The following is a 25,415-nucleotide window of genomic DNA, read 5'->3' as shown; positions in this document are numbered from 1 at the left end:
ATTGAAACTTGTATCCGTTCATCACCTTTTAAAAATAGAGTCCCAAACAGAGCCCTGACAGTGCTTCTCAAGCATGGTCTCAATCGGTGCTCTCATACATGTATGTGCTGCTATCTCATCCATCGTATTCTAGGGTCACCCTTGATACACCTTTGCATTTGCATGGCTACAGTAACTGTTATAGTCAAAGCCACTCTCTGATTCAGAATTAGTTCAAGGTGTTCACTGCTCCCAACCAGTCAGTACCAGCATTGCCTCTCATGACTTAATAATGAGCTTTTTGGTCGCCCTAAGTTGGCAGGGTATGCTCAGACGTGAGTCCCTTGCTCACTTGGCCACTGGATTCAAGATAGCCTGGCTGATAAGGAACATGAATCCGAAACCGGTCCCAGGATGCTTGTTTCCGGTCCAGGGAAGACATGGCTTGGCTGTTCGGGCTGGACTGTTCCCATGAGGCGCATGGTCAGACTGATTTGCATATGGCCATGTCTGAACTGGGGTGGCTGAGTGAGCTAAAGAACGGTGATGGATTAAACCCAGATCAGTTGACTGGGATTGAGTGTTTGATTTTCTCAAACGCTCCATCCATCATCCCCTTTTGTTTCGCTTTGTTCGCCCTAAGTTGGCAGGGTATGCTCAGACGTGAGTCCCTTGCTCACTTGGCCACTGGATTCAAGATAGCCTGGCTGATGAGGATTATGAATCCGAAACCGGTCCTAGGATGCTTGTTTCCGGTCCAGGGAAGACATGGCTTGGCAGTTCGGGCTGGACTGTTCCCATGAGGCACAGGGTCAGACTGATTTGCATATGGCCATGTTTGAACTGGGGTGGCTGAGTGAGCTAAAGAATGGTGATGGATTAAACCCAGATCAATTGATTGGGGGTTGGGGGTGAGTGTTTGATTTGCTCAAACGCTCCATCCATCATCCCCTTTTGTTTCGCTTAATAATGAACATGTTCCCTAGTCTCTGTGACAGTGACCTCTTAAATCCAGACATGTCACTGTGTGTTTCTTTCTCCTGATTCTTCGTTCATCTTTATTCTCTAAACATATGAAATTCCAAGAACAACAGTACATCTGCATTATTTTTGCTTCAGTCTTTTTTCTTCCCAAACAGGTGGCTTCCTGAGTCTGCGAGATGGCTACTGTCCAAGGGCAAGATAAAGGAGGTGCATGCCCTCTTGATTCGCTGCTCTTCAATGAATGGCCAATCACAGTTGCCTTCCAGTATAAACAGTGAGGTAAGAGGATGTGTCTAGTGGTGCGTCCCAAAGGTTATGCAATTGAAAATAAAAATTCCTAGGCAATATACAGCCTTTCACAATGAAACAGATTCAATACAAGAAAAGAGTTCAATGTGACCATCATATATAATGTAATTATGTGTTTTTAATTATAAAAAACAAACTTGACATTCATATACAATAACTAATTGTTTAAAAAGACATAAATTTGATGACGTTACATAACCAGTGTTGCAATACAATTTGACATTAAAATAACAATACAATATAAAAAACAAAGGAGGCAGAAATTTAATATTCGGCAGGCGTTTCGGCGCCAGTAGTGCCTTCGTCAGGAAATGCCACAGGTAAACCTAAAAATATTAAAAATTACATTTGAACTCGTTTTCTTGTTTTTAACAATTCTTTTTCTTATTTAACAATTTTGTTACATCCTGCTTGTGATAGTTGCATACATAGGTCACCCATAATTAAAACATAAAGTGCACTAGTATATTAGTTAAAAAGAAGGACTTATGGAAAAGCATAGAAAAAGTAGAGATACATAGAGTAGAATAAATACTTTCCCCATTATCTATCTAAAAGCTTGTTCCTCCTAAATGATAAACAGAACTGTGTATCTTTATACATCTAATGGCTTACTTGTCTCTATTTTGTGCAATGTAATATTCTTAATTGCGAAGATGACACCAGGATATTGGAGACATTTTTCCCTCTGTAATAGTCCAAATATGTAATTAGAACACGATTTATATCATATATCCTAGCTTATATTAATGTAACATAGATGTATTAGTGGACATTCTTTATATTAAAGAAAGTCATCAATTAATTCCTTTAGGTTGGAAGGATGTACTGTAAAAAGTTTCTTAATTTTGAATTAGATCTAAAAGCACAAAGTCAGAAAACATGTGCAAGTTAGGAACATAATTATTAGCCTTTGATGTAAATGTTATCTGATTGTGTTATGTTTAAAATTTGTACCACTCTTTTCTACCAATAAAAACTGAACCACATGCTAATCGTTAATTTGCATCTCCTAACAAGATAAAACTTCAAACTTTGCAAAGATTAAATTGTTTACCAAAACTCACACCTACTTGTTATGTGTAAAACATACTCATGTATATATTATGCAGCCGGGTCTGGTGGCTCAGTGGACTAATGCATCCATTGCAGGGGCTTGTGTTCGACCTCCTGGTCACAAGTTCAAATCCCGGCGGGTTCCCTCAGCCTTTCATCCTTCAGAGGTTGATAAAATGAGTACAATTGAGTTGGGTAACAATAAACATCTGTTATTCAGCGCCAAGACACCTACGGGTAATCGTGCCCTTTACAAATACACCTGTTATGTTATGTTATAATGTTCTTGTGATCACCAAACCTATTTTATTTTTATCTTAGACATCTAATGTTAACTAAATGGCATTCTTCAAAATATTGCTGTCTGACTTTCAGCATTCTAGTGCTTCTTACCCGTTTATTTATTAAATGGAGATAACATGGCGAGACACTGCTGGATTGGCAATCCTCTGTTATATAAAAACCACGCTCCTATTTGTAGAATACAAAAATTCGATTATTTTTTAATAAGTGTTGCTTTTGTGTGGTTTAGCTTGCTAATGTATCATTTTCACTATTTAAACTCTAAGGCTTACCCTTTTTATATTCAAATCAGCGTTAGACATATATAAATAAATATACGGTATGTGCTGCTAGATGGGCTATCCTTTCGTGTTTCGAACTGCGGTCCTAATTAGAGAAAGATGAAACGTGTTCTAATCATTGTTTCAATTATCTATGTTAAAGCTTCTTCAGACTCTTATTTTGCTGTGCTTACCTATTTTGTTTGGCCTTGGACTCCGATAATCCTGGATCGGTACTGGCTTGGACATCGCTATAAAGAAACATGAGCCTGTACTCTATGGTTTAAATAGTGCAAGCCAGAGCGTATTACGGGTCGCATGATGACCGTAATGCATATACGTGATCTTTGTGAGCGAATATTTCTATTGGTGAGAAACCGAGTGTCACTTCAATGCGGCCAAACATCTAGGCCGTTGCGCCTTATTTTCATGCCCATGTGTTATCTATAGTTGCCATATTAAAATATTTTCTACTAAATCTACGATGTAATTCCATAATAATTTCTATTATCTCTTTCATTTAACAATTTAAACAATGTTGATGCTTGTATTCCTAAAATGTCTATTTTATAGAATATAATGATCATATTGGCGACAATACATAATATATAATTCAATTTATCACTGACCCAAAATTTTACAAAAATTATTAACAGGCAAATCAACTAATTAGTGACATTTCCTGTTAGGAAACGAGCACTTTGTATATATTACTCCATCAGTGATCCCATATACAGTATGCCCAAATCAGATTATCTATATATTTTTTGGTGACCATTCTACTGGTACATGAGAGCCTAACCTAACTTGCCTATTTATAAGCTAAGTATCAATCAATGCAGTATTTCATTCTTATCACTTTAACAACAGATTGTATCTAATATCTACCTTAGCAAGATATTCAAATAATGACATTTTCCCAGGGTAAATCATTATTAAGACCACATTTGAAAGTAATGGTTGTGCACAGATCTGTTTCTCTACAAGTAATCTCTCCTTCACTCTCTTCTCCTGTCAGATCCACGGTGAGGATGAAATACGTTTCTATTGTGCCACATGCCTTCAAAGTGGCCTCAGGCACAGTTTGTTGGTTCTCCGACTTTGTTTAGAAAATGTTAGTCTATGCTAATTTATTTGTATTCTGGCAATTTTAATGTCTTAAAGAAATCTTCTGTTTTTTCATTGCTCTTCTGTCCTGCTGTTTGTAGTTTTGTGTCAGGATAACCTCTTGGTAGCAATTTTTCTGTCAGCCATGTTTTTTGTGTTAGTACATATGTTTTGCATGAGACTATTCTTTTTGTCTGATATGCCTGTCATAATATTAAGTTTTTGACTCATGATTTTGGATGAAAGCTTTAATTTCTTTACACTGTTACAGTGAAAGCTTTCATATCTTTACAGTGAAATTCTTCATTTCTTTACTGTGTTACCGTGAAATAGTTCATTTCTTTACTGTTACAGTGAAAGCTTTAATTTCTTTACAGATAAAGTGAACACATACACATCTTTACATTGTTATAGTGAAAGCTTTAATTTCATTAGTGTTATAGTGAAAGCTTCATTTCTTTACACTAACAGTGAAAGTGTTCATATCTTTACAGTGTTATAGCGTAAACTTTCATATCTTTACTGTGTTAGTGAAAACTTTCATATCTTTACATTGTTACAGTGAAAGCTTAAGGTTGCATTTATCTCTTTACTGGTACAGTGAAATCTTTAATTTCTTTACTGTGACCGTAAAAGCTTTCATTTCTTTACTATTACAGTAAAAGCTTTAATTTCTTCATTGTTCCACTGAAATATTTCCTTTTTTTACTGTTACAGTGAAAGCTTTAATTTCTTTACACTAACAATGAAAGCGTTCTTATCTTTACAGTGTTACAGCCTAAGCTTTTATATCTTTACAGAGTTAGTGAAAGCTTTCATATCTTTAGTGTTACAGTGAAAGCTTTCCTTTCTTTACACTGTTATAGTGAAAGCTTTCACATCTTTACAGTATAAGCTTTCATATTGTTACAGTTAATGAAAGCTTTCATTTCTTTACTGTTCCAGTAAAAGCTTTCATTTCTTCATTGTTACACTGAAATATTTCCTTTTTTTACTGTTATAGTGAAAGCTTTAATTTCTTTACACTAACAATGAAAGCGTTCTTATCTTTACAGTGTTACAGCCTAAGCTTTTATATCTTTACAGAGTTAGTGAAAGCTTTCATATCTTTAGTGTTACAGTGAAAGCTTTCCTTTCTTTACACTGTTATAGTGAAAGCTTTCACATCTTTACAGTATAAGCTTTCATATTGTTACAGTTAATGAAAGCTTTCATTTCTTTACTGTTACAGTGAAAGCTTTCATTTCTTTACTGTTACAGTGAAAGGTTTATTTAGTTAGTGTTACAGTCAACGCTTTCATTTCTTTAGTGTTAGTGGAATCGTTCATGGCTTTACTGTTACAGTAAAAGTTTTCATTTCTCTACAGTGTTACAGTTAAATCCTTAATTTCTTTAGTGTTTCAGTGAACTCTTTCATTTCTTTACTGTTACAGTCAAAGCTTTCATTTCTTTAGTTTTACACCAAATTCTTTCATTTCTTTGCTGTTGCAGTGAAAGCTTTCATTTCTTAACCGCAAAAGCTTTCATATCTTTACAGTGTTACAGTGAAAGCTTCCATATCATTATAGTGTTTTTCGATCTGAGTTTCTGATATATTTAGGTATACCACTCTTTTCCTGTCTCTTATTCAGACATCAAGAAACAGGATTTCTTTTTTAGCCTATTGTTTGTGTAATTTGATGTTTGGATCTGCTTCATTTAAGTTGGTTGTGTTTCCAAAAGTTGGTTCTGTGCCTTTCCAAATTAGACAAGTAGCATTAATATGTACCATACACACATGACTCAGTGTTCTTCCCTTCCCATTCCATTTTTATTATTTTTTCATTTCTTTATGAACATATTTGTATATGTTGGTGCCTTTTGTGTGTGTTTTTTGTTGTTTTTGTGCAGCTACCCATAGAAGTTGCTGACGGTATCCAGAGATAAGATTTTTAAGAAAAACAATAAGTCACTACTTTTGGCTGAGTGCAATAAATCATTGTAATCAACTGTGAAAGCTATTTAGGTTTAGCCATGACAAGCAAGCTGAAAATGGCTATGCAGGCACTCTTGGATGGGTCTGCTCCAATAGGGGACCATTCATCTTAAACATGGGGCAGCCATTATTCCAAATAACTTGGGTAATACAATCATCAAAGAACAATGTTCCTCTATGATTGATTTGATTGTCCAATTTGAAAATACTGTCTACAATTTATAGGCTGTATATTTTTAACTGAGCTCTTGCACCTGCACTGCATTGTCAATTGGAGCACCTACTTTGTGTATACTATCTTGTTGAGTCCTGGTTATGATAAATACTAAACAACATTTGTATCACAGATGAATTTGTGGTGATTTGATTCATTTAACTATACTATTGTAATATCTTTGAGGTAACACTCAAATGAATCTTAGGGAAACCTTGTTATTTGATGATTCCAATAGTGGACCATCTAGTATAATGGGTAACTCAGGGCCCCTCAAAACCTGGGTGTGAAGATGCAGAGAAATGTTGGTTCTGTCGGGTATAGAATTGCTTTTTTTCTTATTAAATAAGAAACATTAGTGAAAGATACAGTTATTCAAACATTTGTGTCATAACAGTTAATGCGAAAAATCGTGAAGAAAACAACACAGAGATACACCAATCATGAATAAATCAAAGAAAAGAATCACTTTTTTCATTTTTACATTGTAATAACGACACTAAGGGGCTGTCACAAGTAAGAAACAAAAAGCGACACATGTGCTGAAGTGACAAAGTGCAAACAAGATATATACAGTGTAGTATTGCTGGTTAAAAAGGTCATTCAAATGTCATCCATCCCTAGATGAATCTCTGATCCGTTGGGGAGTTGAATTTCCTTTTGAATTGGAGCATAGAAAGTAGGGTCAGGATTGTGACTAGCGCGTCGACATTTTGACCCAAATTTGTGCAGAATGCTAGTAGTAGCCGAGGGTCTTCCTCAGGCTGAAAAAGAACACAAGGACAGTCTGGAAAAATGGTAAATTGTAACTACGACTGTCTTGAGAGTATGATCCACTGTGAGTCGGATTCATGGAGGTAATGAATCATGTGGGGTCCCTTTGTGGGAGATTGAAGACCAAGACAGGTTTGTCTTTGATTGTGATGAATCACATCAAAGGGCAGCAAGGGGGGCAAGCTCTCCCATAGCTGTTCCTCCAGCTGTGGTCTTGTGGAAATGTAGGACGATAGCCAGTTGAGTGGAGCGGATGTTTCTAGTGGGTGCGTGGAATGCGAGGCGGTGGTTGAGGTACGCAGGTCCCGCGTCATGTAGGGCTTTGTAGGTGTGTGTGAGGAGCTAGAAGGTGATTTGTTTTTTGACTGGAAGCCAGTGGAGGTCTCCCAGGTGGCTGGTAATGCGGCTGCAGTGGGGGATGTTGAGGATGAGTCTGGCAGAAGGGTTCTGGACTGTATAGAGGAGTTTCTGGCTGAGGCTGGCGTAGAGTGCATTGCCATAGTCTATTCTGCTACTGATGAGTGCATGGGTGGCCGTCTTTCTGGACTCTGAGGGGAACCACTTGGAAATCTTTTAAAGCCTGTGTAGTGTGTGGAAGCAGGATGATGAGACCGTATTTACTGGCAGCTCATGGTGATCAAGGAGTCCAGGATGATGCTGAGGTTCCATGGGTGTGGGAGGTGTGGAGGGGGGGTTCCATGTGCTGCGTGCCATCAGGAGTCGTCCCAGGCAGAGGGGATGGAGCCCATGATGAGGATGTCTGTCTTTCCTGAATTGAGTTTGAGGCAGCTGTTCTACATCCAGGTGACAAGAGCATTCATCTGATTTTGAAAGTTGTGACTGAGGGTTCATTATTGAGGTAGAGAATCTGCTGGGTGTCGTCTGCTTGGGAGACTATGTTTAGTCTGTGGTTCCTGACGATGGCTGCGAGCGGGGACCATGTAGATGTTGAAAAGAGTGGGGCTCAGGGAGGAGCCCTGAGGCACTCTACAGCTGATCTCTGTGGGTTCAGAGTGGAATAGAGTTAGTCTAATTCTCTGTTCAGCCAGTGAGTAAGGAGCCGATCCATTCCAGGGCTTTGTCGCGGATGCTGGCGTTGTGGGGTCTTGTGCATTGGGTGCTGTGGGAGACGGTATCGAAGGCGGCCAAAAGGTCCAAGAGGATGAGGGCTGTGGTCTTGCCTAGGTCGAGGAGGGCACAGGCATCATCTGTGGCGGCGAGGAGGGTGGTCTCAGTGCTGTGGTTGCTTTGGAAGCCTGATGGGGAGATGTCCAGGATATGGTTGGCTTCGATGAACTCAAACATTTGGGCATTAACGTCCTTCTCAATTTCCTTGGTTGGGAAGGAGAGAAGAGAGATGTGTCTAAAGTTCTTGAGGTCCATCCGGTTGGCAGAGGGTTTCTTCAGCAAGATGTTGATTGCCGCATGTTTCCAGTCTTCCGGGTGGTGGCCGAATAGATGGAGCAGTTAATTATGCAGCAAAGTTCAGGGGCGATGGCGGTGGCTGCTCTGTTTAAGATGTGATGCGGGCAGGGGTCTGAGGGTGCTCCAGAGTGGATGCTCTTCATGATCTAGAGTGTCGTCCACAGTGAGAGGAGTTCAGTTGAGCAAGATCTGTTGGGGTCTGGCTCCATGGGGTGGAGTGGATGCGGGTGGGGTTGGAGTGTCTTTCGAAACAATGTTGTTGAAGCTGTTATATATCTCCTTGATCTTGGGGTACAAGTAGGTGCTGAGATTGTTGCAGAAGTCTTAGGAGGGGGGGAATGTATGATGTCTCTGTGCTGGGTCTGGCAAATTCTTTAATCACAGCAAAAAGTTATTTACAATTGAGTGCGTTGGCTTTGATCCTTTCTTGCAGGGTGCAGTTGGAGATCTATCAGTGGAGATAGCGTGCTGAGGTGTTGGTATTGTTGGATGTCGGTGGAGGGTTTTTGCTGAAGGAGGTGGTGAGCTATTCTTCAGTAACCTTGCTCCAACTTCTGTGAGGATAGCGGGGAGCGTGGTGGTGTACGGTGGGTTTGGTGAAGAAGTGGAGGCAGCAGTTGTCTATCCACAGGAGTTTGGTGGTGTGGCTGAAGGTGATGATGTTGCTGGTGGAGAAGATGGGTTCGAGCATATGTCCTGCTGAGTGGGTAGAGGAGGTAACCAGTTGTTTGAGTCCAATGGTGGTGAGGTGCTCCAGCAGGGACGAGTTGTTTTTGTCATTGGAGTTGTCCAAGTGAAAGTTAAGGTCTCCAAGGAGGATGTAGTCTGTGGAGGCGAGGGTGTGGGGTGCGCTGAGGTCAATGATGGAATCATGGAAGGGTAGACAAGGTCCCGAAAGGAGTCTCTAGATGAGGGTGCTGTGGAGGGTGGTATTTTGGTTGGTCTTGATCTGGAAGTGGAGGTCATTCAATGTGAGTTGAGAGGTCGTCGGCGGTGAGGTGTAGGGTTCTTGGGTGTACGATGGTGATGACTCCCCCCGGTTTGTGGATGCTGTCCTTGTGGATGATATTGTAGCCATCTGGGATGGTGTTGGTGATGCCCGGGGTCAAGGTGGAGTTCATCCAGATTTCTGTGAGCAATGTGATGCTGGGGTCGACTGAGAAGAGCAGGTCCCAGATCTCCACAACATGTTTGTGGAGGGAACGTGTGTGCAGCAGGATGCAGTTAAGGAGGCCGATGTTTGTCGGTCATGCAGTGGGTGAGCCTGGTGTGCGTTAGCAAGCAAAGGTGCAGCGGAATTTCCGGCAGGAGAAAGAGCCTTGGATGTCCATCGGTAATGTCTGGCTGCAGGCAGAGTGGCATCCGGTATTAAGGGCATGGAGGGTGCTGGCATTCGTATCTCTAGAAAGCAACACAAGCGCCACTGCTGAGAAAAGCAATTGACCAACAAGGCTCAGTACATATGGGTGCTTAGAATGAAGCATAAACAACCTGCACAATTCTTTAGCAACTAGGAATTTATTCCTCTTTCAAAAATCTTTTTCGTTGTTGATAACACATTATTTTTAGTGCATGGACAAAACAAACATTTTTCATATATATATACAATGAACAACAGTAACATGTAGGATAATATTTACACACTCCCAACATACATGGCCTTCCAGTCATACAAAACACATGCATACACAGTAATCAGTAAAACAATCAAAACAACAAATAGACACAAAAAACGTGAAACCACGTATCGGTCGTGAATCAGTTGAAGGAATCCCTTGAAGTTTTTAGGATTTTCTAAAGTCTTTTAAACTTAATCTCTGAACGAGAATAAACTTCTCTGAAAGATGGTGAACAAACTTGTTTTTAGCGCAAAAGTTGTAGACCAGATACGGGGAAAGGATGGTCGACGCGTTTCGAACCCTTATGATTAATGGGGTTCTCCTCAGGACCTATACTGGTTCTGTGGAAACAATCAGAAAAATGGGGTGCTTAGTGCGGCAAACTGGCGGGAAATGAAAGACACTCACCCCAAGTTAAACCAAAGCCTACCTTTAGCCATTGAACCAGACAACTACAAAATTCGAAGATGGAAGATCAAGGCAGGAAAGTCAAAGGGTTTCACCGTGGAGTGCATACAGGGGCTGTGAATTAAAGAAATAAACAGGCGCGCTTAGTTTCAAACCTACGGAGCACTACTCTGGGTAGGGTATGCGCTAGGGGGTGATTACCTGCACTGACGTCGGCGGCTGGCTTGACGTCTAGTCCATGCTTCTCATTAGTCGCGGAGCGAGCTTGCTGCTTCGCCTTTTCTCGGCTGAAACGAGGAAACGAACACTGGCAATCAGGTTTGGAATGAAGTGTACGTTACCAAATCATATCGAACATCGCGTAACATACGTACCGGGTGAGCAATGGGTCCTTCGTCCCCGGAGTCGTACTGCAGAATGAATCAGGACTGATCGAGCAGTCAGGACTGGTACTTCCTGGTTTGAGAGGCTCTCAGGGGCTTCTAGGACTTGTAGTTCACTTATGGTAAAAGTGACAGCAGAGGCTGTAATCTGGTGGACTGTTTACCTAGACAGGTCAGGTGTTGGATTTGTAAATCTCTGACATCTCATTTAACCCTCGCAAGGCAGTGTTAAATTTCATTATAAGTAATGCCTCACGCTGGGCTAGTTTGGCATCCAAGTCGCCACCTCTTGGATCTTTTTCAATTTTGGACAGTACTGTCCATCTTAGATCGGTCTGCTTGTGTTTCATATTTGCCCAATGGTTAACTAATGGGGCATTTTCCACTCCTCTCCTTATTCGGGATTTGTGCTGAGTAATCCTACTCCTCACTTCTTGTGTAGTCTTGCCGATGTAGACCAAAGGACACGGGCAGATAATTGCGTAGACAACATTTTTAGTTTTACAATTCGTAAATGTGTCGTGCTTCCAATGAATATTTTCAAATGTAAAAACGGAGTCCTCAATGGTTTCATTGCAGCATATGCATGTTCCGCATTTGTGGTGACCTTTGGTGGGAGGTAGTCCAAAAAGGCTTTGTAGTGTTGGTGCTTTTACCGACGGGAGGGCAGCTCTTACGATGTGGTTAGCTATGCTCTTTTCTTTTTTGAACGCAAACAACGGGGGTGCTGATAGATCTTCATGGAGGTTTTTTAATAGATGCCAGTTGGACATAATCAATTTTTTATATTGATTTGCTGCTGGGCAAAAGGTGGTAACACATACCATTCTTCTGAGATCTTGTTTCACTTTCTTTTCAAGTAAAGTCTCTCTAGGAGTCCACCATGCTCGTTTAAGGGAATTCTTTAGTAGTTTTTTGGGGTATCCCCTTTGTGTGAGGCGGTCTTTTAAGTGGCCTGCATGTTTAAAGTATTCCTCTTTGGTAGAGCAATTTCGACGTATCCTAAGGAATTGTCCATAGGGTAAGTTCTCTTTTAGGTTACGCGGGTGGTTGCTGGTGAAGTGTAGTGCTTTATTTCTGTCAGATGGTTTGCGGAATAAAGTTGTGCTTAGACCCTGTGCGTGTGGTTGAATTTCCACATCCAGAAATGTGATAGATTCCTTTGATGCTGTAGCGGAAAATTGAATGTCAACAGTTCTTGAGTTGAGCCAATCCACAAATTGGTTCAATTCCTCTTGGCTTCCTGTCCAAATTAGAAACAAATCGTCTATATAGCGCATGTAGTTGGAAATGGGATGGCCATGTGGATTGTTATTGTATATAAATTTTTCTTCAAACAATCTCATAAACATTATCGCCAGCTCTGGAGCAAAGTGGCAGCCCATCGCTACCCCTTTTGTTTGGAAAAAGAACTCTGAGTCAAAAGTAAAGAAGTTCTTTTGCAGTGTTAGGCGAGCTAGGTCCAGAATGAAATCAGTTGGGAGCGAGCCTGACAACACTAACCGTTCATATCAAAACAGGACAGACAACCGATCAGGCCAATACCAACAACAAAATCAACAGCCTTTTTTAGGACGCGGCCAACCGAAACCTCGCGGCAGAACTCGATTTACCCAACCATGGGAGATGAGAACACGCCAGAAGTTTTACAAGAACTAACTAAATCTCTTATCTTCAATCTTTCTGATCGAATCCTCACACCAGCTGAAATATCTATTCTAACGAAAGGACTCAATTTTGTTCCATCACGACCCACGGATTATGTCAAGATGAAATTAGAGACATTAGAATTCTGTCGCAAAATCCGTCTGAAAACCTTTTTTCAGGAATCTGAAGAAGAACAAATAGAAGAAGTGACAGGTTTAAAAAGGAAATCAACGTTTTGCCCAAAAGGACCAAAAATCCCTAAGGAAGTCATTACTTTCGAACGGACCGTGCTATCAGGAATATCTGCCCTAGAAAAAAAGAAAACCTTTGTCAAATATAACCTTACAAAAGCAGAGAAGGATGCCCTCTCGACCATAAAGAATGACAACACCATTGTGGTCAAACAGGCCGACAAAGGCGGAGCTATCGTGGTTTGGGACATCAACAAATACAAACATGAAGTTCACCGCCAACTAAATGACCAAAACTGCTATAGGCGCATTGGCAAGGACCCCACTTTAGACATAAAAAATCAAATGTTTGAGATAATTCAGAGAGGCTTCGACCAAGGATTTGTCGGGCCCAAGGAACTGATATTTCTACAAAATAAAAGTCCTAGAACCCCGGTGTTCTACGTGCTCCCGAAAATGCATAAGGATGAGGTCAACCCACCCGGCCGGCCAATAATCTCTGGCTGTGAGTCACTTTTCGAACCGGTGGCGAAGTACATCGACTTCTTTCTAAAGCCTTTTATTGACACTATTCCAGCCCACCTGCAAGACACCACTGCGTTCCTCAACCGAATAGCTTCAATCGACTTCAATAGTGAGAGCCAATTATTGGTTACTCTGGATGTAGTGTCTTTATACACTCAAATTCCGCAGGAACAAGCACTGGAAACCTTAACCTTCTTTCTGGAGAATCGAGAGAGGCCAGTAAGAGTCCCAACTGATTTCATTCTGGACCTAGCTCGCCTAACACTGCAAAAGAACTTCTTTACTTTTGACTCAGAGTTCTTTTTCCAAACAAAAGGGGTAGCGATGGGCTGCCCCTTTGCTCCAGAGCTGGCGATAATGTTTATGGGATTGTTTGAAGAAAAATTTATATACAATAACAATCCACATGGCCACCGCATTTCCAACTACATGCGTTATATAGACGATTTGTTTCTAATTTGGACAGGAAGCCAAGAGGAATTGAACCAATTTGTGGATTGGCTCAACTCAACTGTTGACATTCAATTTTCCACTACAGCATCAAAGGAATCTATCACATTTCTGGATGTGGAAATTCAACCACACGCACAGGGTCTAAGCACAACTTTATTCCGCAAACCATCTGACAGAAATAAAGCACTACACTTCACCAGCAACCCACTCGAAATTGCTCTACCAAAGAGGAATACTTTAAACATGCAGGCCACTTAAAAGACCGCCTCACACAAAGGGGATACCCCAAAAAACTACTAAAGAATTCCCTTAAACGAGCATGGTGGACTCCTAGAGAGACTTTACTTGAAAAGAAAGTGAAACAAGATCTCAGAAGAATGGTATGTGTTACCACCTTTTGCCCAGCAGCAAATCAATATAAAAAATTGATTATGTCCAACTGGCATCTATTAAAAAACCTCCATGAAGATCTATCAGCACCCCCGTTGTTTGCGTTCAAAAAAGAAAAGAGCATAGCTAACCACATCGTAAGAGCTGCCCTCCCGTCGGTAAAAGCACCAACACTACAAAGCCTTTTTGGACTACCTCCCACCAAAGGTCACCACAAATGCGGAACATGCATATGCTGCAATGAAACCATTGAGGACTCCGTTTTTACATTTGAAAATATTCATTGGAAGCACGACACATTTACGAATTGTAAAACTAAAAATGTTGTCTACGCAATTATCTGCCTGTGTCCTTTGGTCTACATCGGCAAGACTACACAAGAAGTGAGGAGTAGGATTACTCAGCACAAATCCCGAATAAGGAGAGGAGTGGAAAATGCCCCATTAGTTAACCATTGGGCAAATATGAAACACAAGCAGACCGATCTAAGATGGACAGTACTGTCCAAAATTGAAAAAGATCCAAGAGGTGGCGACTTGGATGCCAAACTAGCCCAGCGTGAGGCATTACTTATAATGAAATTTAACACTGCCTTGCGAGGGTTAAATGAGATGTCAGAGATTTACAAATCCAACACCTGACCTGTCTAGGTAAACAGTCCACCAGATTACAGCCTCTGCTGTCACTTTTACCATAAGTGAACTACAAGTCCCAGAAGCCCCTGAGAGCCTCTCAAACCAGGAAGTACCAGTCCTGACTGCTCGATCAGTCCTGATTCATTCTGCAGTACGACTCCGGGGACGAAGGACCCATTGCTCACCCGGTACGTATGTTACGCGATGTTCGATATGATTTGGTAACGTACGCTTCATTCCAAACCTGATTGCCAGTGTTCGTTTCCTCGTTTCAGCGGAGAAAAGGCGAAGCAGCAAGCTCGCTCCGCGACTAATGAGAAGCATGGACTAGACGTCAAGCCAGCCGCCGACGTCAGTGCAGGTAATCACCCCCTAGCGCATACCCTACCCAGAGTAGTGCTCCGTAGGTTTGAAACTAAGCGCGCCTGTTTATTTCTTTAATTCACAGCCCCTGTATGCACTCCACAGTGAAACCCTTTGACTTTCCTGCCTTGATCTTCCATCTTCGAATTTTGTAGTTGTCTGGTTCAATGGCTAAAGGTAGGCTTTGGTTTAACTTGGGGTGAGTGTCTTTCATTTCCCGCCAGTTTGCCGCACTAAGCACCCCATTTTTCTGATTGTTTCCACAGAACCAGTATAGGTCCTGAGGAGAACCCCATTAATCATAAGGGTTCGAAACGCGTCGACCATCCTTTCCCCGTATCTGGTCTACAACTTTTGCGCTAAAAACAAGTTTGTTCACCATCTTTCAGAGAAGTTTATTCTCGTTCAGAGATTAAGTTTAAAAGACTTTAGAAAATCCTAAAAACTTCAAGGGATTCCTTCAACTGATTCACGACCGATACGTGGTTTCACGTTTTTTGTGTCTATTTGTTGTTTTGATTGTTTTACTGATTACTGTGTATGCATGTGTTTTGTATGACTGGAAGGCCATGTATGTTGGGAGTGTGTAAATATTATCCTACATGTTATTGTTGTTCATTGTATATATATATGAAAAATGTTTGTTTTGTCCATGCACTAAAAATAATGTGTTATCAACAACGAAAAAGATTTTTGAAAGAGGAATAAATTCCTAGTTGCTAAAGAATTGTGCAGGTTGTTTATGCTTCATTCTAAGCACCCATATGTACTGAGCCTTCTTGGTCAATTGCTTTTCTCAGCAGTGGCGCTTGTGTTGCTTTCTAGTTTAGTTTGGCTCAGCCGCGCTGAGTAACGAGTCAAGACCCTAGTGTGTTTTGCTGGCATTCGTATCTCTGTCGTAGCCGAGCAGGACAGCTGACATTGGCAAAATAAGGAAAAACAAAAAGTCTAATCTCAACCAGAACAACAGAACAGAGCGGGACGTGGCTATGGTGAGTCATGTAAGATACTTTATATCCCTGGAAAGGTGAGCTGGATGGCTGTGGCTAGTTCCAATGACAGGCTGATGAATCTGTTTGACATTTGACCTTGGTCTTTAAATGCACTTTAAATGTGACGAGATGAAAACAAGATTTACAGGCCTGTTTACAGCAATGGAGCTCGGAACGAGTGAAAACCCAAGCGCTTGTTTGAAGGGCTCTTCAGCAAGGAAAAAAGTAGTTCATAAAACAGTTGCTAAAATGGTCGTATTTCCTTACTTGTCAACCTCTCAGAATCCATCTGACTTTAAAAGTGCTCCATTTAATGTGTGCATGCACCTAACTCAACATTACTCCAGATTGATGCCACTTGATGGATCATAGAGTCAAATATACAAGCATAACAAATATACTAGATGTGCAACATATTAAAAAAGTGGAGAATGTGCAAAGATATGCTGGACGAATGTTCTAAATGAAAAAACATTCAACGTTTTCCTGCTTTAGTTTTTGCCTAGCACAAATAGACAAATGCCTTACTTATTTTCAATAAGTAGTAATTTACATGTTGTTAAAGTGGGGGCTGTTGTATTAGTGGGTCTAAAACCACTATAATGTTCCTTTGGAGTAACCAAACTTTAGGGGCTCACATCTCGAAAAGAGTGAGTTGAATCAAAATGATATCCATTTTTGTGCACCCTGAGAGATGTGGGGTGAATTTAATGTTTGATCTCACTGCATATTTAAATAAGAATGTCTCTGGAACATTAAGAACTAGGAAGAAGGTTGAAATAGTTTCACCATCCCAGTGACTGGACACTGCCAATGGAACATAACCCCAGTGGGATAAGAATGAAGTAAACATATCTATGCTGCGCTGGGGATAGAAAGGTGTTAATACAGGCAGCCAAAGAGCACAGTGTGGGCTCAGACTGTGCAGGTTCACAACAGGTGCAGGCAGGCAAGCAATCCTGCTGCTCCTTCACTGCGGAAGTACTTTGGTCTTTGGGGTTTAGCCTGCGAACTGTAATGGTCTCATGGCTCCTGACACAACTGGAATTGTACCCAGATATTATGCAGGTCTACCTGGTCGGTCAGCTTCTCTCCACACTAAATAGTGTAGGTGTATATTTCCTATTCGGGAAAACCAGCAAGATTCTTTAAAAAATTGGATTTTCACCTGTAACCCCTGAACCATCTATGCATTACCATAGGATAGTGTGCTTAGTGCAACGATCTGTCCTTTGCGATTATTTATCTGATTGTTTATATTAGCAGGTTCTGAAGCCCCTTTAGTCCAGATATACACAAGAAATCCACACTGTATTTAAAAGAAGACTTTACAAAAAATAAATGACCAAAACAATGCAGATTACATGAATGGATGTCAGTATAAAACAGAATGGTAGTAAATAGATTGGCGATTAAGCAAAGAATTGCACTATATTTGACGATCACTATATTTGAGCTTTACATCTCCCGTCTAGCCATAGCAAATTGTGCTCTGCTTTCAGCAAGCGAGAGCCTTTTGCTCTCGCTTGATCAAAGCGGAGCACAATTGCTTTGACAAAGCGGGAGCTATACGTTAGCATCTCCCTCTCTGTCAAAGCAATGCCGGCTCCTGCAGGAGGCGGGGAACCGACCGGGACTGCGGGGGCCTTGAGGCTCTACCTGTGGTCTCCAAACCATCTAAGTGGGTCCCTGAGTGGGACCAGGGTACCCACACTAGAGACTGGGCCCTAGGGGATGAGGTCTCCAGCACATAAATCGGCCCAGGTGGGGGCCACGCACCCACCATTATTTATTTTATTTATTTTTTTAAAAAGAAAGGCTGGGCCAAGGAGGATAATTTCCCCTGGGGCCATAATCAGCCCAGGGATGCCTTTGGCCCCCTCCCTTTAAGGCACAACACTTTTTTAAAGGTCGAAATTGGCCAGGGAAGTGGGGCCGCACATCCCCCTACACCATACAAAAACGGTCTGGCCCCGGGGAAGGGGTCCCCAGGGCCCAAATTGGCCCAGGGTAAGGGGAGCAAAGTGGCCCCCTCCAGTAATAAATAGAAAAAAATAGTTTAAAAAAGCAAGACCGGCAAGTGCCCAGAGGCCCGGCCCCTTTCTCCATCACTCTGCAAATGCACCTCCTGGCGCACTGCTGGTTTTTACGATGACATGCTGCATTTAATTAAACAACTTGTTCTTGTTTTTGCCAAACGCCTCTTGTCTTAATTTTTTTCATGGTCAATTCAAATCCATGCAACATTTTGCCGAGGCAAATAGGAGAGATTGGTTTATTGAGCACGACTGCTGTCGTAAGACAATGACTCCTGCATGCACAAAAAGACTGATGAGTGGACGCCATCATTGATTAAAAGTTCTGCTGAATCTGTGGGGCAGAGGTCCGTCCGAAGGCCGCTGTTACACGGTAAGACACTAGTCTCAACATGTGGCGTGTGGCAAACTAGAACAAGCATGCAGATCGCTTTCTCCTTAGTCAGCCCGCTAGGGAAGGTGAAGGTAGTTTATAGTTTAGTTTGCTTGGACCACTTGGAAAGCTGGGCTTTACACAGATGGTACGCATAGGCCCTGGGTGTGATATAGGCTTGCTTTTTGTATTCTCCCCGCTTGGACTGCTTGGCGTTACACAGATGATTTGTATAGCCCCTGGGTGTGATATAGGGTTGCTTTTTTATTTTCTCTGCTTGGACCTTGATCTTATTTTTTAGTATAAAGGAGTTTTCTTTTCAGGACTGTCAGTTTCTTATCGCTGACAGTATCTGAAACAATTGATAAGGTGTTTTTTTTGTTGGATGGACCGCTGAGATGGTACGCATGACCGGTGGGTGTGATATAGGGTGTAATTCCAATTTTAGGGAAAAATTCATACCATGGGACAAAATCACTTTCTCCGTCTTTTTTTTCTTCTTTTCTATTTTCATTTGTGCATTATTGATGTTGTGGTACTGGTAAATGTCACAATTGCACTTTGTGTAGTAATTTTATTTCCTTTTAGTAAGTTTATGCGTCTATGAAATAGTAACCATTTTTCTCACGAATTAGTTCCTCATATTTGCTATTCCACTGCTAAAAATCAACTTGTATTACTCTGGACTAACTGCTGCACTTTCCTACTGGTTATTATTTCATTGCATTGTCTTTGTCTACTGTTAAATGTTTTTATGTGATGCATCATGTTCGTTGATAGAACTCATAACCAGTAGTTGCTGCCGGCACAACCCTGTGTACACAATTTACCCATGATCAGAGTAGAATTTGGAATCATTTAAAACTCTAGAAAGTCAGAAGTTCACAAACTCCTTAAAATGTGTCCTAACTCATCGTTGAGTCACTGCTTGACAACATGCAAACTAGAATCCCAACACAAGCTAGGAAGCTAGAGAAACAATAGCATGAGTTGCACCCACATACCAATGCGTACACCTTCCCCTGGCCAGGGGGAGAACATTCAATACCAACATAATAAAATATACAATAACATGCATTCAGATCAGATATGTAGGTGACGAGAGGTCTGGAAGAATGGGTCTGTTAAAAATATGAGCCCACTTCAGGGTGTCCCCAACCCTTAGCCTACATAACTACAGGACTAGCGACTTTAAGGAAGAAGGCTCTGTTTCTTCTGGATCTGACGGCAAGGGCGAGAGTGCAGGGTGGGCCCCACCAACCCTGGGAAAAAACAAGGAACACACTCCAGAGGCCACCGAGGTACCCAATCAATCAATCAATCAATCAATCAATCATTTGTAAAGCGCACTACATACCCGCAAGGGTCTCAAGGCGCTGGCGGGGGCGCTATTGATCGAACCACCAGGTCTTGAGTATCCTCCTGAAGGTCAACAGGTCTTGGGTCTGGCGTAGGCTCAGTGGGAGGATGTTCCATGTCTTGGCGGCGAGGTGGGAGAAGGATCTCCCACTGGTGGTTGTTCTTCGGATGCGCGGAACGGTGGCGAGTGAGAGGTCGGCGGAGCGGAGCTGGCGGTTGGGGATGTAGAAGGAAAGCCGTCTGTTGGGGTAGGCCGGGCCAGTCTTGTGGAGTGCCTTGTGTGCGTGGGTGAGGAGCTTGAAGGATATCCTCTTGTTGACGGTGAGCCAGTGCAGGTTTCTCAGGTGGGGGGTGATGTGGCCGTGGCGTGGTACGTCGAGGATCAGTCGTGCTGAGGCGTTTTGGATGAGTTTAGTCGTTTCAGCTTGGTTGGGGCTCCCATGTAGAGGGCGTTTCCGTAGTCGAGTCTGCTGCTGACGAGGGCCTGGGTGACTGTCTTTCTTGTATCTGTCCGGATCCATCTGTAGATCTTGTGGAGCACGCGAAGGGTGTTGAAGCAGGAGGAGGAGACAGGGTTGACTTGCTTGGTCCTTGAGAGCGTTGAGTCGAGGATTATTCCCACGTTGCATGCGTGGTCGGTGGGTGTCGGGGCTGCCCCCAGTGCCCTCGGCCACCAGGAGTCGTCCCAGGCTGAAGGGTTGGAGCCGAGGATGAGCACCTCCATCTTGTCCGAGTTCAACTTCAGACGGCTGGTCTTCATCCAGTCGGCGACGGCCTTCATTCTTTCGTGGAGGTTGGCTTTGGTGGTGATTGGGTCCTTGGTGAGGGAGAGGATCATCTGACGTAGGAGATTATGTTGAGGTCGTGCTGTTGGGCTACGAGTGTGAGCGGGCCATGTAAATGTTGAACAGCGTCGGGCTGAGGAAGGACCCCTGGGGTACGCCGCAGATGATCTCGGAGGCTTTGGAACGGAATGGGGGAGGCGGACGCTCTGGGTTCTGCCGGAGAGGAAGGAGGTGGTCCAATCCAGAGCCTTATCTCAGATTCCTGAGGCGAGGAGGCGTGCGCGTAGTGTGTGGTGGCAGATGGTGTCGAAGGCGGCAGAGAGGTCTAGGAGGAAGAGTGCTGCGGTCTCGCCGTTGTCCAGCAGGGTCCCGATGTCGTCGGTGGCGGCGACAAGGGCAGTCTTGGTGCTGTGGTTGCTGTGGAACCCTGACTGGGAAGGGTCCAGGATTCTGTTTTCTTAGAGGTATCGGGTTAGCTGTCTGCTGACGGTTTTCTCGATGACCTTAGCCGGAAAGGGGAGCAGAGAGATGGGCCGGAAGTTCTTGAGGTCTCTTGGGTCTGCCTTAGGTTTTTTGAGTAGGGTATTGATCTCGGCGTGTTTCCAGATCTCTGGGAAGGTCGCCGTCTTGAGGGAGAGATTGATGACGTTGTGCAGGAGCGGTGCGATGGAGCTGCTTGCTCTGTTGAAGACATGGTGCAGGAATGGGTTTGACGGAGAGCCGGAGTGGATTGTGCGCATGGTCTTGATGGTGTCATCGATGCTCACGCTGGCCCAGGCTAGCAGGGGGTCGTGGTCGATGGTGCACGGAGGGTCTGTGGTGTTGCTGTCTGTTGGGGCTGTCTGGGTGTTGAAGCTGTCATAGATGTCAGCTATCTTGCGGTGGAAGAAGGTGGCGAGGGAGTCGCACAGGGCTCGCGACGGCGGGATGTCGTTGGTGTTGGAGAGTTCCTTCACAATGTTAAAGAGCTCCTTGCTATTGTGTGCGTTGTTGTCGAGGCGGTCTTTGAACAAGGTCCTCTTGGCTGCCCTGATAAGGTGTTGGTGGTTGCGGATGGCGTCCTTGTGTGCTGCGTGGCTCTCCGGAGTTTGTTCACTGTGTCATTTCTTTCTCTAGTTTCCGGCAGGCTTGCTTGGAGGCTAGGAATTCTGGGGTGAACCTGCTGGCCCTCTTGCTGGTGTCTCTGTGGGAGGGTTTCTTCAGCGGGGCGAGGGTGTTGGCGCAGTCCTCGATCCAGCGTCTGAGGCTGTGGGCAGCGTCGTCGGTGTTGGAGGGTTTGGTGGGTGGGCTGAAAGCGAGGTTTGCGTGTAGTTGTTCTTCGGTGATTTTGCTCCAGCAGCGGGGGATCTGTTGGGTGCGGTGGTGTGTGGTGGGTTTCTGGAAGGCGAAGTGGATGCAGCGGTGGTCGGTCCAGAGGAGTTCGGTGGTGTGGCTGATGGAGACCTACGTGCTTGAGGAGAAGATGGGGTCAAACATGTGGCCGGCGGAGTGAGTGGGCGTTGTGACGAATTGCTTCAGTCCGAGGTTGGTGAAGTTATAGATCAGGGTTGTGGAGTTGTTGTTGTTCTCAAGGTGAAAGTTCAGGTCAAGGAGGATGTAGTCGGTGGAGGTCAGGGCGTGCGTGCTGATCAAGTCGACGATGGAGTCTCTGAACTGGCGGTGTGGTCTGGGAGCGGTAGACGAGGGTGCCTCAGGGTGGAATTAGGGTCTGTGTGGATCTGGAAATGCATGTGTTCGGCGGTGCTGAGGGCGTCGTCTGTGCTATTCGAGACCCTGATGTTGTTCTTGTGGATGATGGCGATTCCTCCTCCGACTCCGTTGGTGCGGTCTCTACGGGTGATCTTGTAGCTGTCTGGGATGACTATGGCAATGTCGGGTGCGGAGGAGTCGTTAACCCAGGTCTTTGTCAGGAAGGCGACGTCTGGGGATGTTGTGTCGAGCAGGTCCCAGAGCTCGACGGCATGCTTGCGTGCAGAGCGAGTGTTTAGTAGTATGCATCGGAGATGGTTGGGGTCTTTCTTGGCGGGTGGTTCGTCGGCTCTGAGGCTGGTGTAGCTGCAGTTCCCACAGGTGAAGGGGCCGTGTGTGCGTTTCGGGCGGCCTTGCAGCAGGTGTGGCTCTGTCCGGAGTTGAGAGCGTGCAGAGTGCTGGCCTCATAGTGGCGGGTGCGGGTCCAGGCACGGACGGGCGCAGACGGGTTCGCCTTAGGCACACCTTCGGTGCGCCAGCGGCACGGCCGCGCATTGGCTGGCATATATAGGGAGGTGGGAGGGAGGAGCAGCTGTGAGGCGGGAGGCGGGGGCAGCGAATGGGCAGTCGGAGGTGGGGACGCAGCGGCAAGGGCGGTAAGGGACAACGAAGTTAACAGAAGGAAAAGGGGCACAAAATCGAAGGTAAAATGAGTGGCACAGAAGGCAAAAGGGCACATAAAATGAGTGGAACAGAAGGCAAAAGGGGCACAGAAACAAGGGAAAAACGAGTGGCACAGAGGGCGGAAGGGCACAAAAAAAACTAGTGGAACAGAGGGCAGAAGGGCACAAAAACGAGTGGAACAGAAGGCAAAAGGGGCACAAAAACGAGGGAAAAATTAGTGGCACAGAAGGCAGACGGGCAAAAAAAACGAGTGGAACAGAAAGCAATAGGGGCACAAAAATGAGGGCAAAACGAGTGGCACAGAAGGCAAAAAGGGCACAGAAATACCGGAAAAACAAGTGGCACAGAGGCAAAATACAGAATACAGAAATACAGGGGCAGCTAAGAACAGAATGCATAACGGACAGAGAGGAACGGGGCCAGCGAGGGGAACAGAAGCTCACCCCACTGTCCGCTCAGCCTTGCCCTGAAGAGGTCCACATGGTTACACTAATTAAGAGAAACACCATACAACTTCCTGGTGAATACAGGGGTGGCAAGGTCAAGCTTGCGGGAAGGCAGCCCCATATCAAAAAACACTGCCAAAATACAAGGAATCCCTTGTTTGGTGGCCGAGGTCCCCCTCGCAGAACAACTCGAGCTGGAGATAGTGAAGAATAGGATAAGGGAACAATTGTTGTATTATCCTTCTTCCCTGACCAATTTACTAGGACGAGACCTACTGTCCAAGCTTAGAATGGCCATCCACTTCACTGAGAATAGGACTATAATCTGCTCTTCCAAAGGAATTTCCCTCCTAGAGCACAAACCACTTCCAAGCCACCACGTGGACACCAGCCAGGGTGAGTCCATTTCATCAAGCCCCCTTCAAGGGGATAGTCCTGGAATATACGGGAAGCCTCTTGCAACAAAGAGAATTAGTTGACGTTGGGCAGGTCGCTCACACCACCTCTTGGTAGAAACTACCAAAAGGATACCATGTAAGTTGTGCATGGAGCAGGAGGCTCTTGCCTACTGGATCCTCTGAGGCTAGGTGGGGAGTCGGCCCAAGACGCATAGGGATAACGGGGATAGCAACCAGACCGCGTGTAGCCCCCAGGGTTACCCAGTTCAAAAGCATGGGTAAACATCCAACGGAACCTCCACAACCAAGCCCAACAATAACCCAAAAAACCAAAACTTTCCAGAAAAAGGGCATAACCTAATCGACTCCATTAGGGAGAACACGCCACGTGGACGGACCAGAGGGACATGCATGTGACAGCAGAAACATCAATGATGAATTGAAGCGGTGAGTAATTCAAGTCGTTATCTTTTTATTTTACAACATTCTCATGTGAGGTCATCATCACATTTCAGCATATGATTAAATATCCTTAAGTTAGATGAGTATATATGTCTCGGTCGTATGAAGTTCCAAAATGATTAAACATTCACAAAAGGTGAGCATTATCCCCTATACATTTCGTGCATAGCACTTCGTCAGGGGAGTCCGCTCTGTACATCTGTTAGTTGGTGATCATCCATAGATGGAACTTCATACGGCAGAGGCACGACCTTCTGGTGTAGCCTGCCCTCTCTTGCCTACGCCTTAAATTGGTGCAGCCTGGGCACCAGCAATGTTTTTGGGGGACTCTTCTTTTTGGCTCAGCTCGGATGGGGCAGCTCTGTATCACCGGGAAGAGTCAGTTGGCTCTCCTGTCTTCCTCACTCTACGGCTCCTACGGCTGATGGGGGCTCCTGCCCCTCGCCTCCCTCAAGTTTTAGGCTACCAGATCGCGTCCGGGAGACCTCTCTTCTCTCAGCGCCTCCTGAGCACTTTGGCTGGGGCAGGCCCCTGCAGCTTTTCACTACTGCCTCTGCTGTGGCTGGTTCATATGGCCTTCCTCAGATGGGCCTCTGGCTCCGTTGGGATGGGCCACCCCGTGTCCGTCGGCACCCAGGGGGCATTGGCCTTGGAGCCAGCTGGGCCTTGCCCTGCAGCTCCGCAGCTCTTTGCTCACCACCCTGCTTGAACCCCTAGCCTGCCAGCCAGGTCCTCCAGGTTTCCCGATTTCCGTTGGCTCACCAGGGGCCCACGGCGGTGTATGGCTCAGTCACTAGATCAAGCCCCCGGCTGATCGAGGTAGCAGGTAGGCCGCCGCTGAAGTCCGATTGGTCTGTGCGCCTGTTCTGTGTGTGTGGCAGTGGGACTTCTGATTATTGCTGGGCCTCTCCTGCACCACCGAGGTTCTCCTCCAGCTGCCCTGGTAGCTCCGGTAGCTTTCTGTTCCACTTTTAGGTACTCTCACGGGGTCTGCAGAGGAGTCTGGGCCACGCCATAGAGACCGGAGCGCACGTCCTACCCAGATGCCATTTTGGCCACGCCCCCACTGCTGACTATTTTGACTGGGCTCAGTACAAGAACATTTCGGAAGATTTCAGACTGCTTTCTGACATTTAGGTGAACGCAGCAGGGTCCATACGTTTCTGTAGTAGAGGATCTCTGTATATAGTC

General features: G+C 44.5%; 1 pseudogene across 1 annotated transcript in view; it reads left to right on the top strand.

Moving 5' to 3' along the window:
* The window catches only part of LOC147663254 (solute carrier family 22 member 7-like), a 359,210-nt pseudogene that overhangs the window by 182,293 nt on the left and 151,502 nt on the right, over window positions 1-25,415 (top strand). The window contains exon 5 of the transcript XR_015305363.1: window positions 1,119-1,242. The product of XR_015305363.1 is annotated as a solute carrier family 22 member 7-like (transcript). The remainder of the gene's footprint in view (window positions 1-1,118; window positions 1,243-25,415) is intronic.

The sequence above is a fragment of the Lissotriton vulgaris genome, unplaced genomic scaffold, assembly GCF_964263255.1.
Source record: "Lissotriton vulgaris unplaced genomic scaffold, aLisVul1.2 SCAFFOLD_2405, whole genome shotgun sequence".
Taxonomy (NCBI): domain Eukaryota; kingdom Metazoa; phylum Chordata; class Amphibia; order Caudata; family Salamandridae; genus Lissotriton; species Lissotriton vulgaris.
The sequence above is the reverse complement of the archived record's forward strand: the minus strand, read 5'-3'. Positions and strand labels throughout refer to the sequence as shown.